Below are 13,073 nucleotides of genomic sequence, written 5' to 3'. Positions count from 1 at the left end.
ATTATTTAGAAAAAATCCTCTTTTCCTCAAAGAGCTTATAGATAAACCACAATCAGGACAGAGGAACCATGGCCTATGAGCCATATTCACTCTTCCTGATTCTATATAGTCTGCTAACTATGTATGGATGCTTTTGTATTTTTAAATGGCTAAAAGAAAAAAATAAAAAGAATATTTAAAATTTTTTTATTGCAAAGATACTGTACAGAGGGATTACAGTTACATGAGCAAGAGAATGAGTCCATCTCCTATGGAGCATTGTTACCCCTCCTTTGTTTTTCCCCTACCATCCCTTTCCTTCCCTACCTCCCCAACTCCTCCCACCTGCCCTCTGAAAAGTTGTAAAGTTCATTTTCAACATAGTGTCTTGAACATCTCATTTTACAATGGCTCATCCTGTAACCTTATTTCAGCATTTTGTTATTTCCTTTCCCCTTTACAAATTATAAAAGTGTATATACAAGATGCAGGACACCAGAATCAAATACAGTGACAACAGGCGTTGCACCATGGGGGAGGAACATACAAAGAGACAAAAAAAAATCACATAGTACATTATAAGTACATTAAAAAGAACAACAAGAAAGATAAAATCTGTGTCCCTATCTTGGGGTTCATTTCACTTAGCATCAGGTTATATGGCCATATGTACATAGCTTTTGACCTCTTCTGCTTGTCCTAGACATATACTAGTTATTGCAGATAAGGGAAACCATGAGACCTATGTTTCTTTAAGTCTGGCTTACTTCACTTAATATAATTTTTTCCAAGTCCCAAAAAGAATATTTTGCAACACATAATAATTGTATAAAATTCCAACAGCATTGTCCATAACAGCTCAATTTTTAGCTTTTTGGTGGAAAAATCCCATAGACTTTCCTTTGTAGGCTGGCTTTGAACTTGTTCATCAGCTCTCAGCCTCTTGAGTAGCTAGGATTACTGGTATGAGCACCAGTGCTCAGCTCTTGTTGTCCTAACAAGCTAAGTAGTAAATCCTAAAACCATCTAAACTTCCAGGCCTTTTCAAAGGAAAATATGTTGATTCCTAGATTAGAACATTACATTTTAAAACATAGATGTGAAAAAAATGTATCACCTTGATTAACTGAGGCCATTTACATTTTCTACAATCAATTAGCAATCACTTACAATCATCTTACGTTTGCAGAGTTTTTCCTATTAGTGGTCTTAACCATTCAAACCAAACCATGACTGCCATTACACTGAAGCACAAGGAAATGGCTTAAGAAGAAAACAGAATCCACAGCAGAGGGGAAAAATTGCTTAAAGGCTTCTTAAAAGTTTCAATAAACATAGATGCCTTGTGTTCACATAAGTGGAGGATTCCACTGTCTCTTGTGGGAGGGCTGGGGCAGGTTTGTGGCTAAAGAAGTGTCTGGGCCTGCCATGTCCATATATGAAGAGCAGTGTGCTGACAGGAAGTGCTTCCCAGGCCTCTGCACACCAGGCCTGAAAAGGCTGTCTCTTCCTTCTGTCTGTTTAGAACTTCAAATGCTACTTGTCAGATCTTCAAGCTTGAGAAGATTTTCAGTGCTTGATTCCATTGGTGGGTTTTTCTTTTTTCTGTTTTCTTTCCTTTATCACATTCTCATCATCTTTGAGCAGGGGTACTGATTTCGTATGGATACCTTCCATGACCCATCAAGTTGCTGGAGTGTTCCATCTATTGGTTCATGCCTCAAAAAGAGGAAAACATTGGGGAAAGGGAAACAAAGAATTTGCTTTCCCTAATGATGACCTCAATTCTTCATTCTTTCCTGACATAGTATGTCTTTAGGAGGCATGCTCAACTAGTAAAGGGTTTCCTAAAATTTAATTTTATAAAAGCAAAAGTATACACAGGTATAACATATGAGGTGGACCAGCCAATTGATCCTCATTTTAACTCTAAGAGGAATCAGGCTCAGAGAAGTTTAAGGAATGGAAAAAAAATGGAATTTGGACAATTTAGTGAGAATCTTTAGTTACTATTTCACAGCTAATTCCTGCTTTAGAATTTAATAGAAGCAACATGTCTAGGTCTAGCTGTTATTTTTGTCTTAGTTCTAACAGTGGAAATTTGTAAGGAAATGAGGTTTACGTCATGCACTATGTCATCTAATATGGGAGATCTTGCACAAGGTCTTGACAACTACAGAGTTACTAATATCCAATATATTTATAAAGGTTAAATATATTTTTTCAGTACTATAGACTGAACCCATAGCCTTGTGTTTGCTTAGCAAGTACTCTACCATTTGAGTAACAAACAGTATCAGCCCTTTAGTTCTCTGGAGATTTGTTTCTGAGTCAGGGTTTCACTCTATTTTTGCCTGGACTGGCCTTGAACTTGTGATTCTCTGCCTAATGAATAGGTGGAATTGTGGGCACATGCTATTTTACCTGTTTAAATTATTATCTACAAATCATCTTAAAGGTGTTGATTCATAGATGAAGAGCCAATAAAAAGAATGATGATTTAGAGATATGCAACTTAAATGTCTTTATAGTTCCTTCTAACTTGAACAAAGGTAGTAAGTTTTTAAAATATATTTATTCCACAATTTGCTGGATTTATGCCAAGATGAAAAATTGTAATTTACTTTATTGTGGGAAAACTTGCTATGACTTTGGCACAATCAGAAGAAAAAAGTAATATTTACATTTATATAAAAGCATATACTTCTGTATCTGGAATTTTTCTAAGCCCTTTATATAAACTTAATGCAATCTTGACAATAGGGGGATCCCTAGGGGATCAGTAAGTGAGATTTTATCCCTATTTTACATATGCAAGAATATAGCCACAGAGAATCTGGAGAGAGAAGAAAAATAATGCAATTATTTGAATTGCTTTATGCCTTGTGTTGATGGTAATTATGAACTCTTGGCCCTCTTTTGGCTCTCATTCTTTTATACGTTTATAATCGATTCACTTAAGTTTTAAAGCAAAGTTTTTCAATGAATTATTTATATTAAAAACTTGCCAATTGTATATTGTGTGGAGGGTCATTTTGGGGTAAGGCCAGCCTTGAGGAGAAATGGACCATGGAAGATGAGCTGCTTCTGGAGATGCTGAAGGGATGGACAGTGAACTCCCCAACACTAATGACAACTGCTGACAATAGAAATGCTTTTGGAGATGACATTATCATTGAGTATGTCAGAGATGCTGGAGTACATAGGTTCTTCATCAGTGATCTTATGGAGAAACCCTAACAGCAAAGTTTTACCCAGCAGAGCATCACGGGAAACTTTCTGCTTGAAGCTTCGAAGAAAGCTGCAGGATTTATAATTACTTCCCGAAACAACTGTTTATTTAGGTCTTCACAGTACATGCTTCTGTGCTCAAAACCCATAGAATTTATTTTCATTTTAGAAACAGCAACCTTTGAAGGGGAAATAACCAGTCTTATTACCAGCCACTGTGTTTGAATTGAAGCAATTACTCAAATCACGGTGGGTTTGAATTAGTTTTCTTTGTGTTGATGAAAACATTGCATTTTTCTTTCCTATCACTTATGAGTAAGAAGCAAGCTCAAGTATTTGAGAATGACAGTCTTGCGACGGGCAAAGGTGAGCTGTTCTGATACACAGATTGTGGGAAATGCTTGTGGATATTTGATATTTTCAAGTTAAACTAGAGAATTGCATGTGGTAGTTTGCTATTGCGCTTTGTATATAACAGTACTAACTCTTTCTTCCTCCTTCAGGAGCAGAAGTTCCTACCAAAGGAAGAGTTCCCACCAGACTGCAGGACCTGCAGTGGCAGATTCCCACAGCTTCTGAGTGTGGAGATTTGAGGAAGTCTTAACTCCTTCTATTTCATTCCTCCCCCACCCCTTCGGGAGAAACAGGCTAGACTGCAAAATGCCTTTCCTGAAAAATGTCTAGGAGGACTGAAGAAATCTAACTTTTCCCCTCCTGTGCTGATGGAACATTCTAGCCTGGCAGGGTGAAGTTCTTGAAGGCTTTGGATTCGCCCCAATTATCTGGTCATAGTGAGTGTTTTGGAAAGCTAATCAAAGCATGGGAAGAGAAGGCAAGTTTCCTTGCGACATTATCATAGGCATAGGATCAGAATGTCATATAAACTTGGGGCATCTTTAACAACTAGAGAAGTAGGACCTCCAGGCGCTGACTTGCTTAGAATAACTTCATGCACATCCTGTAAGAATGCAGTCTATAGGATCACAGCGCCACTCTGCAAAGACTGAAAATCTCACATCATGACCAAAATGTCCCAAGAGTCTTGAAGTGACTCTCCAGCCTCAGAGAAGAGCAGCAGATGGCACTGGTGTGGATGAGTTATGTCCAGAATTGCCTAAGATCTACTCCAAACAGCAACTTGTGTGTGCGTTCTAGTTAGAACAGAGCCTGAGACTCAAACTTAACCTTCTCCCTGAAAAAAAGGAGCTCATAATCCTTCAAGCATTGAAACTCTCCATTGTCTCATTTATTGCCACCTCCTACAGTGAGATCTTACCAAGACGGTAAATGCAGCTTCGGTTTTGATTCCATGTTGATTAAGAGTACAATTTGGAGAAATGATTTTAAGATGGAAAATGTGAACACGGAAAATCGGGGGTGAGAAGTTCTTCTATCTATTGAATTGTATTCATTCTTGTGGACTTAAAAGTTATCATATGCCTTTCCCATCCAACTCGGTGCTAGGCTAGGTGCAGAACACTGAGCTATCTCCAATGCAGCATTTTAACTGAAGAGAAAATACAGCTATTTAATAGTCACAGGTCGGGGTAGGGCAGCCAGCTAGGTATGCTCAGCTGCATACTTGTGAATAATCTTGCCATGACAAAACCCGTACTAACCTCAGAATTCGAAATCCATCCATCACATGAACAAACGAGGCCTGTTGACAAGTGCTTCCTTCTATGTAGGGTTTTATTTCTGTATTTCTATTTTTCTTGTTTGTTTTGGGTGTTGAGTAGAAGCCTTGCTTGTTGCCCAGGCAGGTCTTGAACTCCTGAGCTCAGGGGAGCCTCAGGTGCTGAGATTTACCGGTGTGCACGTCCAAGCCTGTGTTTCTCTCTTTTTCTTTTCCTCTTTTTTGGTTTGGGGAGCTCTGCCCTGGGGAAGGCATCAGGCTTATGTCCTCAGAAGAGGGTGAAGAAACAGATACTATAAGCCTTTGTGCCTTGCAGTCCCTAGTAGCTAACTTAACTACAACTTATTAAAAAGGCACTTCCTTTTTACAATCCTGATTTTTTCATGTGCCTAGAGGAGCTAGTAAAGGTCATGGTGGTTATAAGGCTTTGGGGGTGGAGGGAAGGCAATAAAACAATAAAATATTGTAAGAGAGAACAGGAAAAATAAATGTCAATAATGTCCCTTTCACACAGAGACTATTCTTAACTCACTGCACGTAGCTCAGAGGGATGGAGAAGGCACACAAATCCCCTTTTCTCTAGGAACTCTGACCGAGGGGGGCTGCCCTTCTTATCACCCCCTCTTCCCCTGGCACAGGCCACAGTGTTCCTGCTGGAACCAAGCACGTCTGCAGACCGGAGAAGCCGTTCTCAAACTCCGCATCTGCTGCAGCCTCTTGCAGCGCTTGGATCTCCGTTCTCCTTCTCCACCCTCTGAGAATGAAGGCCATTGTTCCTCCGGAGACCGTTATCTCACTTTATTTTGATACCCTGCCATCTTTATTATTTCAGGCCCTGTAGAAACAGTGAGCAGTAGGAACACGGTTTCGAATGTGACTTTTGTGTTTGGAAGCAAATCACGGAACCCCCTCCAAATGTCATCTGGGTGGCTATAAAATTGGAATCATCATCCTATATATTCCAGGAGGGTAGGGCTCCTGTAAGATACTCAATGCGGTAAGTGACTCGCTGGGGCTGGAGCCAGGCTGTGGGAAGGCAACGAGAGATGTCTGACTGCAGCCTGGCCAGCAGGGAAGATCCAGAGTCAAGCTGGGTCAGAAAAGCAACATACTTACAAATAGCTGGGCTCTACTGAGCCACAAAGCAGGGTCCACCAGGGAGCTAAAGACACCGAGTAAATCCAAGCATCTGGAGTCATCCAAGGTGGAAGCAAAGAGGAGGCAGGCAAGGTCATACAGGAGGTAAAAGCGAGAGCAAGTGGGAATGGAGCAAGGTCTGCGGTAGAGTTAGTATTGCTGCAGGAAGAAGCTCAAACAGGCTGAGCTGAGAAAAAGGGGTACACTAATGAAAGATGACCTAGGGGGACATCACTCGGGGGTGTCCTCTCTAGAGGACAAAACTCTGGTTAAATTGCAGAGGAAGACCGTGTTACTGGTGGATGATGCTCCCGGCGCCTTCCCAGAAAAAAAATCACACGTCTCCTTATTCAACTCAAGTCGGGTCACAATGTTTATTTTGTCCTGTGCAATCTGAACCTTTTGGCAAAGTATGTAAGAGTCAGCCTGGGCTTTGAATGTTCTTATCCCCTGGTACCACTTCCATATCTGGGATAGACTGGCCTCTTTGACCACGTCTTGAAGTAGAGAAGATCATGCCCCAGGAGCGCAGTCCCTAAATGACCTTGAATGAATATGCGGCAAGAAATAAACTTCTGTTGCTTCTGCCACTGAAATTTGCTTCGTTTAAACTACAGTATGTTCTACCTTCGCTGACACAAATGAAGGTGACTAGTTGTGAAGCTAGTAATTAATGGTCAGGCCCAATTAGGCTTATTTTACTATGAGAGGCAAAGTATGGAAATGATGTTGTAGGAGAAAAAAAAATGGGAGAGAATGAAATTATAGTGTTTATTTAGGAAAATTTGCAATAGATAGTAAGGCATGTAGATAAATTTGCTACCTCTCCTAAAATCATAACCAGTGAAGTGAAAAATAAATTAATAGGAGACCCAGCCTCCTTCCCTCTCATGAATATGACAGCCTAAGCAGAAGTCAGACAGATGCACCCCCCCCCCACACACACAAATACAGGCTTGCAAGGTGCTTTAGCTTAATAAAAGCACAAAAAAGTTTCCAGTTCTTGTGATACCAAATAAGAGACTTTAGTATTCATGGATTTTGGTATCCTTAGGGTGAAGTCCTAGAATTCCCATGGATTCTGAGGGCTGAATGTATTCTCAATTTTTTCAATGATAAACTATTTTAAGTATTTTTATAAAAGGTATTTCTATATAAAATAAAACATTGCAAAAAGATGTTCATTTTTTTTTATGGGCTGGGAAGGTGGCTCAGTGGTAGAGCGCTTGCCTTGCATGCTTGAGGCCCTGGGTTTGATTCCTCAGCACCACATAAGTAAAAAGAAAAAAGCCAGAAGTGGTGCTGTGGCTCAAGTGGTAGAGCACTAGCCTTGAGCTGAAGAGCTGAGGGACAGCGCCCAGGCCCAGAGTTCAGGCCCCCCCAAAAAATGTTCATTTTTCTCAGTTGACTCAACATCCATGCAGAAAAATGTTGAGAATGAGGGCGAGGTCGTGTCCTGAGAATGGCCCTGCTGAACGTTCTCAAGGGGAAGAAAGATGAGGGGCTTCGAGAGCATCCCCTGACCTCAGGTTGTTTTAAAAACACTGTTATGCCCCGCTTTCACTATATTTGATGTCAGTATAACATGTGGAGGAGATGGGGACAAACAAGTCGTTTAAGGATTCAGGTGGACCTGTTGCAACAATGAGAAGTACAAAATGTCATGTCAAAACCAGCTTTACAATGTCGGTGTGGGGGGGTGAGGGGGGTATAATTGGGTGGGGGGGAGGGGGGAGGCGGGGAAGAGAGGTGAAGGGTAAACAAAGGAGGAGGCTGCAATGCTTGGTAAGAAATGTATGCATTATCCTGCCCATGTAATTGTAGCCCCTCTGTACAGTATGTTCTCAAATAAAATAAAATAAAATTTAAAAAAAAAACAAAACACTGTTATGAAGCATTTCAATCGGAGAGTTGCTGTCTTCACAAGCCCTTTGAAAGATTTCCCTGAGTTATATTCAGTCCCTATTAATTTGCTAACCAGCACTTTTTCTTTTGTTAGTAAGAAAAAAAAATCTCTGTATGTACTGAAGTACATGACATTGCACATATCTAAAATTGTATAATTGTATACTTGTATAATTGTTACAGAAATAAAGCTTATAAAACACACGCTTGTTTGGATCAAATAAGATATCTAGTGTTTCTCTCAACCAACCATTCCAAAAGGAATGTGCATGTCCAAATTTGAGAAGTATATATACATTTTTTTAAAAAAAGACCAACAATGGAAAAATTCATTGAATACATAATAAACAGGATAATCTCTAGCACTAATGATATATGATCTACTCTAAGACTTTTTGAAATTTAGTGGGTTGCATACACATTCTGATTAATAAATGAATACATAAATAAGTAAACGGGATTTAGCTTTATAAATGAGTAAATATCTAACTTGTATATAAAGAAATGATGCCTGATTGATCCAGGAAAACCAGGGCAATGGCTCATCACAAACCGTAAGGTGTTTGTGGTGGGATACGGAAGGATTAGCTTTATCTACAGGTCATAGACTGAGGAGGAAGATGCTGGTCTATTTAGAATGCTCCTGTCCTCACACAGATGCTAGTATCTGAGATTCCTAAAGTTAAGGCAAGGTTTAGGTGTGTGTGGGTGTGTGTGTGTCAGTATTAGGACTTGAACTCTTGACATCTCATTTGGCTTTTTCACCCGTGACTGGTGCTCTGTCCCATGATCTACACCTCCATTTCTGGCTTTTTGCTGGTTAATTGGGAGATAAGAACCTCTCTGATTTATTGGCTTAGACTGATTCCAAACTTGATTCAACCTCAGATCTCAGCCTCTTGAGTAGCTAAGATTAGAGGTCAGCACTTTTGTTTGCTTTTTTAAAGAATATGTTACCAACGTAATATTGCTGTTTTGTTTTGTTTTTGCAAAGTGAAATACACATAGTTAACCGATATATACATGGTTAAAAAAATCAAATTACATAGAAGGACTTAAAAGGAAAAGCAGAAAACCTGTACATTGCCCTCATTTTTGAGATAGACATCAAAGAGAAAGAATTTTAATCATTCTTTTTAGTTTTTTTATTTCGATTTTCTTCCTTGTAGATATTGGTTTCACTCTTCCCTACTTAATCAATGCTGACATTCTCTGAGATGGTCCTGCTGTCATAACTGATAATGGAGCTTGAATTTGCCCACATCTCCCAACAGTAAGTGGCTTTCTACTCACTAGTGACTCCTACAACCTTGGAAGACTCCTATTTCTCCCTGATCTAGCCTTCCCTCCCATTTCTGACCTTAGCCTTTTGTGCTGAACAGTCTCTCCCCTCCTATGGCCACACCCCTCTGCATGTTTTCTCATTTCTTCCTGGTCACTGGGCTTTCCTCTATTTATTTTCCCTTTCCCAGAGCAATAACATACTTTTCTCTGCCTCTTGCTCTGTTCTGTTGTCATTTTCACGATGGGCTTTTACCCTGGTCATTGTTTACTAACACTGTAATAGAAACCAGGATGTGAAGAGAAGGAGAGAGGGAGGAAATAAAGATGTTTTAGAGTTTGAATGGCAATTTGAGACTGAGGATCTCCATCCTAATGCTGGGTTCTCTTATTTAATCAACGAGGTCTAAGATATCCAAACATTTATGCTTGAGCTACTTCCCACATATTTAAAACACCTACCATGATCAAACTATCTTGAATGGGATAAAAACATTCAATGGTATTATTTTTCAAAGTGTAGACTTTTTTACGTACTACATCATTAATCATGTAGGTTTCTTATTCAAAATACAGATTCTTGGCCTGACTGAATTAAATTATCTGAGCCTAAGCTTTCCCAGATATATATGCCTGACAAGCTCATAGTATTATGTATAACAGAAATATAGATGATTGATAATATTTACACGCTTGCCTTACAAAAAATACATTAGTTACTGAAAAAAAAACATAGGAAGTAGAGTTCCTACTAAAGTTTAGAACATAGAATTGGAGGAGAAAGATGTTGCTTTAATATCTGCTTATCTTAGTAATGTTATATAACTGAAATTCTTGTTCTCACTGAAATAGCTGTAAAGTTAAATGTTTTTCAAGCAACCACTGAGTTCCTCATCTCTACGATCTAGCATTGAAGTAGCTGAAATTTGCATTTGGTGACCATCTATCACAACTCTGGTTTATTACCACTTCCTTGGCTTCCTTTCCTTCCATTTCTTCAAGTTCATATATCAGAAGCCGAGATTGGTATCTCAGATTTTTTTTTGTAACAAGCATTTTTTAAATGTTTCATGTAGTCTTTTTCTCCTGCGGGTGTTTTCAAATAGATTCTCCTCTCTCTCTGTCTCTGTCTGTCTGTCTGTCTGTCTGTCTCTCTGTCTCTCTCTCTGTTTGCAGGAAAAACTCAGTTTCAGAATTTTTGTCAGGTATTAAAGGGAAGCTAACAGCTGAATAATTCCCAGATCTGTTCTCTTTCACTTTCCCAATTATCTTAACATCCTAGGCTGCTCAGTGCTCACACTGTCTGGGAAGTAGAATTTTTTTTTGAAAATACAGCTATTGGACAGAAGGAAAAACAGTTTTAAAATGATGGCATAAAAATTTGGAGAAATGGTTAGTCTAAAACTCTAATTGGCACTTTTTGACATTTTAAAGGCATTAAGTATTTCAAAGCCATTAAGAAAATCGCTATTATTATAAAAGTTACTTTAAAAGTATAAAACAACCAACTAGGTAGTTAACTCCAAAATATTTCCTTTGAACAGTGAATACCCCATCAGGATAATCTTACTGCCATTTGAATTAGTAACTAAAATGTTTCAAATATTGCCTCTAAATAGTCCTAATGCAATGTCTTTTGTGAAGTTATACTTTCTTAGGATTGGAGACTTGCTTTTCTACACGAGCATGATGCATTTCCTTTCTGTATGCTTTGTACAATTTTTACTTCTTTAGGAAAGAATGAACAGACTTAATTTGGTAGGGCAATCTGTGGTGGTCAGAAGACTACACTCAGTGTTTTCTCTCTTTCAAAAACATGTCTTTGCAGCAGTATTTGTTCCTTGTCTCCTTTCAACTACTGTCCTACATTTATCACACCTGCAATCCTAACTACTAAGGAGGCTGAGATCTGAGGAACATGATTCAGAGCCAGCTCTGGTAGAACAGTTAATGAGACTCTTATCTCCAATTACCAGCAAAAGGCTGGTAGTGGAGCTGTATTTCAAGTGGTAGAGTGTCAGCCTTGGGAGAAAAAACTAAGGGAAAGCACCCTGAGTTCAAGCATCAGTATGGGCACACACGCAAAAATGTAAACTAGAGAACTTTCATGATAAGACTTGAAGTTAGAGTTCAGAAAATGTTCTAACTCCCATGAATTCATGATGTGGGGGTTAAAGCGAAAGACTGAATTAGCTGGCAGATGTAACCTTATGGTTAAGCAGAAGCTCAGTATCTATAATATGTTTCATGAAACCAGCCTATTGCAGTACAACTCCATGAGATCTACAGCATTCTGGGCCTCCTATTTAAGTCCATACCTGAGAGCAGAATTTTTTTCCAAAATTATTTAAAATTAAGGACCTAGGCCCTACTATGAAATGGACAAATGGAACTATATAAATCTTGATTCATTATTTCAGGATTCAAGATGACTCATATAATGTAGCTATACCAGGAGGAGGAAAGGCTAATTCCAAAAATTTACAAATTGTAATTACCTTCTCAAAGAAATATCCAAACTTGGTTTCAAGCATACTACCAGATCTTCACCAAGTATGCTTTGCTTTATCGAGTTCAGCTTCCTTGGGGGAAAGAGCATTCTGACAAAATGTTGTGGTAGCTAAATAACTGGATTTTTTGCAACAAGGACACTAAGCAAAAAAAGGTATCTCTTCCCTTCTGGGTCTAGTTGCATAGTGAGCCATGGGTTACCGTGCAGTCATGGCTAACTCCAAGAACTATACTGGGCACAAACAGTCCTGGAAATGGCACAGAAATGGCATTAAGGAACCTTAGTCACAAAAAAGATCGGTCTCATAAGGAGCTAGATCCCAAGTTCCCAAGGAACATGCACTTTGCTAAGAAGCACAGGAAGGGTTTTAAGTTAGATGCAGGCAAATAACGCCATCTTGGTGCTGACGCCATCTAGAAGCAAAAGAAATGAACAATAAATGCAAGATCCTGTAGGAGGTCACTCACAAGCTCCAGTGACTTGGTGTATGTCACCCCCACTCTCCCCAAGTATAAGGAATGAAGTTGTATCTACATTGCCAAGGGTCGCAGGCTTAGCTGGTCAAAGGCCCAAGCCCAGGCCCAAGCCCAGGCTGCAGTTGTAGTCCAAGCTCCAGCTCCTGCTCAGGCCCAGCTCCCAACAGTGCCTGGCTGCCCCTGAAGGCCCCAGAATAACCATCTCTGTCTGCCAGGGAGACCAGTGTGACTCCCCGGCTGCCATCTGCAGAGGGCTGGAGTCCTACGCAGGTTCTGCAAACAACCTGAGGCCAGATCTAAAAAGGAAAAAAAGAAAAGAAGAATAAAAAGATGTCAATTCATTTAGGCTAGAAGCAAGCAGTGGAAGAGTTAATTTAAAAGAGGCTTAACACCGCCGGCAATGGAATCTGCTCTGCAGAGCCTTAAAAATAGTCCAAGCATTCACCTCTCTAATGCAGAGATGGTTTCAGCCCGTGGAGTAGCTGCAGGCCAGCCCCGGGCCTCGCTGGTTCCCTTCCACCTCAGAGTCTATGTAGGCTAAAACCATATCCAAGGAGGTCTCATCAGCAGGGTAAGCAGCAGTGATGTAAGCTCTTTACTGACTACATTACTGTCTGACCGTGTGGAATAATAATTGTATAAGTGGTGAGGGTCAGAATGTTCTCTGTACCACACGGTTGGCCTTACCAAGACAGATCACACCCACTCCTTGCAACAAGGGAAGGCCAAAGCCCAAGGGAAGCCAGTCAGTGCTGAGAGTCAGTGCTCTGTTAGCACTCATCTGTCTCATGGCTTAATGAGTGTGTGTAAAAGTGCATGCACCTGTGCATGTGTGTGTGTAAAAATAGAATACGTGAAATTCATTGGCAAGGAAATTTAGTTGGAACCAAGAAAACATGTAAGGAAAGTATTGCCC

The sequence above is a fragment of the Dipodomys merriami genome, unplaced genomic scaffold (assembly GCF_024711535.1).
Source record: "Dipodomys merriami isolate MVZ:Mamm:240054 unplaced genomic scaffold, mDipMer1.0.p SCAF_24, whole genome shotgun sequence".
Taxonomy (NCBI): Eukaryota; Metazoa; Chordata; class Mammalia; order Rodentia; family Heteromyidae; genus Dipodomys; species Dipodomys merriami.
This window is presented reverse-complemented; position numbering follows the sequence as displayed.